Genomic DNA, 3,983 nt, shown 5'->3' with positions numbered 1-3,983 from the left:
ATATCTACAAAATCAAAGAAACACGAACACCCAGAAGATGGGTGCTGGGGCCTTATCCAGGCCTGAGCCCAGGCTGACCTGCCCCAGGAAGCTCGCTGTCCAGGGTCCTGGAGAGGCGCTGCATTAGGACACCAGACAAGGCCTGGGGGATGGGAGTCCCTGTGACCTCAGGTCCTGGTGGGACAGGGTTCCCTGAGGGACAGGTCAGAGGAGCAGAGAGGTGACCCGGCCGAGGAGTGACCGTGTTAAAGGCCACGATGCACTGAGCACCCCCTGGGCACAGGCCCTGACCACACTCGGTCCTCACCACCTCCCCTGTCCACACCTGGGACAGCTCAGCACAGCAAACACATGAGCTCTGGAAAGTTCTTGGTGTTTATATTTATTTCCGCTCAAAATGTAGGATCTCCTCCTTTAATTTACCCACCAACCCTTCATGGCAAGAAATGAACAAAGTCACCCCAGAACCTCATTTCAAAGTGGAAGAAACAGCTTGCAGCTCAGAGCATGAGGAGGTAAAGACAGCGATAGTGAGGGCCCAGCCGCCTCTGCAGGACCAGAAAGTGTGGGGAGCAGGGCGGGGCCACCCCCATCAGAGGTTCCTGAGTCAGGAAGTGGGAGCGTGGACACATCTTCCATCACTCAGTCCCCACAGGGCAGCTCCTCACGCTGTGGAGGACAATCATCATGAGCAGATCCAGGGCAGTGGCTGGAACTGGTGACATTCTCAAACCCACTTCATGCTCACAGTGTCCCACAGACTCCCCACCACCCAGGCCTCCCTCTGCCCACCCCTCCCCACGGCAGGTCTCCCCTTTAGAAGCCGAGAGAGACACATCAGAGCCCTGGGTGCTGTCACTGCCTGGGGGGGGGGGGGGGGAGAGACACACCAGGACGGGGTCAGAACCCAGGGCAGGAGATTAAGGAGGAACTATGGGGGGGGGGGGCATGGCTCCCGTCTGCATTGTCCCAGGATCTCAGGGGTCACCCCTCCATACTCACTGGCAGCCTGAGTGTAGCTCCCTCCTATTCCACCTGCGGGAAGGAAACATCCCGTGAGAGACCAGGGAGGAGTCAGGGCCATGAGGTCCTAAGGGAAGCCCTAGTCCTGGGCCCAGAGAAGTTTCCAGAACCCTGTGTACAGACCCAGGGCAGGACCAGGAAACCTGAGGGAAGTGCACGTGTGGGGACTGGACCCACCGCCCTCCTGGAGGTCTGTGCTCAGCAGGGACCTGCCCTCTGACCTGGGGCTGCAGGGAACGGGGTCCCACCACCAGCATCATCAGGTGGTAAGTGGGTCCCTCATTTCCCACGGGCCTCACTACAGAGTAAGTGTGAGCACAGAGCCCCACACTGGTCATCACACGCGTGGGGACGGTGCTTCCCGTGAATGAGGTGGGACACACGTCTACCTGGGCTTGAACCCCCAGAGAGACAGACACTCAGACCCCACCGCTGCCCACCTGAGCGCCTCCTCCCCCACATCACAGCTCCAGCCACAGCTCCCAGCAGAACCAGGCCCTTGCGATGCCCAGGATGATGAAGATGAAGGTGTGAGGAGGCGGCTCTGGGAGGACAAGGGAAGGGAGGGTGAGGGCCCTGACCCCAGGCCTCAGCCCCGACCCCACTGAGGCCCCCTTGGCCCCCGCTGCCCTGAGAAGGGGCTCTGTGCCCACGGCCCTCCTCACCCCATCTCAGGGTCAGGGGCTCGGGCAGCCCCTCGTGCTGCACATGGCACGTGTATCTCTGCTCCTCGCCAGGGGGCACCCCCACGGCCGCCCACTTCTGGAAGGTGCCGTCCCCCGCAGGCCTGGTCTCCACCAGCTCCATGTCCTGGGTCTGGTCCTCCCCGTCACGCTGCCAGGTCAGGCTTATGTCCGCAGGGTAGAAGCCCCGCGCCCAGCACCTCAGGGTGACCTCATGGTCGGAGACGGGGTGGTGGGTCACGTGTGCCTTTGGAGGGTCTGAGGGGAGGGGAGAAAATGCAGGAACTTTGCATCTGCCATGGGACACTCCAGCAGCGCCCATGTGACCATCCTGAGAGTGGACAGACACCCAGGTGAGGGAGGGAGCACACATCCCACACACCAGCCTGGACAGAGGCACCTGGAAGGACCTCCTAGTCTTTAGAAAGTTCTAGAATCAGAGAACACAGCCCAGGGCAGGAGGCAGTTCTGTGAGGGGAGAAAAGGGATTTGTGGTCCTGACCTGGGTGGAGGCTACGTGACTCAGAAAAGCTGGGGTCAGGCCTCAGACACAGGGGGTGTGGGGCAGCGCACAAGGCCTGAAAGAGAAGGTCCCCGTGGGTCCCAGAGCCCCTGCAGGGCCCATGGAAACCGCTGATGCTTTATTTCAGTGGGTCTCCCTGCACCCCAGGGGAGCCTGTACCCCTAACTATCCCTGAGAGGAGGGGGTGTCCCTCTGGTACCTGACCTGGACATCCAGGGGCTCCCTCCCTGACCCCAAGGAGGGTTTTCAGACACTGACCCCCTGTCCTGTCTCCTTGTAGGAGCCCCAACCCCGGGGAGAGGGGGCGGCCCCAGGGCCCCTGGTACCTGCACGCAGCAGGGTCTCCTTCCCTTTTTCCAGGTGAATGAGGAGCCACTTCACACACTCCTCCTCCAGGTAGATCCTCCAATGCTCTGCCTCACCAGCCGCCTCACATTTGCCCTGTGTGATCTGAGCCGCCCTGTCGGCCGCCGTCCAGGAGGTCAGGTCCTCGTTCAGGGAGATGTAGTCGGTGCCGTCATAGGCGTCCAGTCTGTACCCGCGGAGGAGGCGGCCATCGGGTCCCACGTCGCAGCCAAACATCCACTGGATGGTGTGAGAACCTGACCCCGCCCCGAGGTCAGCCCCGCCCCGCCCGCCCCGCGGGGCCTGAATCTAAAACTGAGAGTGAAATCGGGTCAAATTTCCCACGGGCTCCTCCTGGGTGGGGGCCGGGCGGGTCGCGCCGCCTGTGGGTGACGCTCTGACCCGAACCCTCGAGGCAACCTCGGCCCGTCCGTGGGGAGGGGGGTGGTGACGGGCCCGGCGCGTGGCTCACCGTCTCCGCTCTGGTTGCGGTAGCCGCGGAAGTTCCGCAGGTTCACTCGGAAAAGCTGTGCGGTTTCCTTGGCCGATTGCGTGTTCCGGTCCCAGTACCCCGGGTCCTCCTGCTCCACCCACGGCTGCTGCATCCACGGCGCCCGCGGCTCCGCCCTTGGAATCGCCGCGTCGCTGTCGAACCGCACGAACTGCGTGTCGTCCACGTAGCCGACGGAGAGGAAGCGGGGCTCCCCGCGGCCGGACCGGGAAAAGCCGGTGAGGAAATAGCTCAGGGAGTGGGGGCCTGGGGGGCGGACGGGGGGCAGGGCCGGGGCTGGAACGCGCCTTCCCGGCCCCGCGCCCCCGCCGGGTCCCCTCGCTCCTCCCCGCACAGCCGCCCCCTCCGACCCCGCACTCACCGGCCCGGCTGGGGGTCAGGACCAGCGCCCCCGAGAGCAGCAGGAGGAGGGTGGGGGGCCTCAGGACCCGCATCCTCGGCGTCGGGGGGGACCTTCTGAGTCCGGGCGCTCCGCGGAGGAGTTATGACCCGGAGCCTTGGGGACGCTGATTGGCTGCTCCAGAAACCGCTCAGCCAATGGGAGTGAGAGGTGGGGACGCGTCACGAGTATCCAGGAAGGAGGCGCCTAAACAGGTTGCGAAAGGAAAAGTGAAACCAGGGCGCTGGGAAGTCCCCACCAGGAGCTGCCCCCCAGACTCTGTCCCCCGCTGAGACCTGAGCGCAGGCCTGGGCCCTGGACTCGGTCCTGACCCTCCTCCTGCGCGGAGCGCCCGTCACACGGTCCCCGTGGCCTGGCCCCGGCGCCGTGCTGTTCAGGGACTTTCCAAGGTTCTGGGGTCACCATCTCTGTGCAGCCTCACCCAGGAGGGAGGCGCCCCAAGAACCTTGTTTACGTGGTTCCGTCTGTCACAGTCACCCTCACGGAGTCACACAGAGG

At 63.9% G+C, this 3,983-nt stretch overlaps 1 pseudogene across 1 annotated transcript; it reads right to left on the bottom strand.

Annotated features, from left to right (window-relative positions):
- Positions 1–421: 421 nt before the first annotated feature.
- On the bottom strand, positions 422–3,546 carry LOC307092229 (BOLA class I histocompatibility antigen, alpha chain BL3-7-like; annotated as a pseudogene). Its single transcript, XR_013815293.1, has 7 exons — positions 3,447–3,546; positions 3,047–3,331; positions 2,556–2,831; positions 1,689–1,964; positions 1,464–1,567; positions 1,003–1,035; positions 422–669 (listed from the first exon to the last, which is right to left on the bottom strand). The product of XR_013815293.1 is annotated as a BOLA class I histocompatibility antigen, alpha chain BL3-7-like (transcript).
- Positions 3,547–3,983: the final 437 nt, after the last annotated feature.

This window comes from Cnephaeus nilssonii (assembly GCF_951640355.1).
Source record: "Cnephaeus nilssonii genome assembly, chromosome: 20".
Taxonomy (NCBI): domain Eukaryota; kingdom Metazoa; phylum Chordata; class Mammalia; order Chiroptera; family Vespertilionidae; genus Cnephaeus; species Cnephaeus nilssonii.
This window is presented reverse-complemented; position numbering and strand designations above follow the sequence as displayed.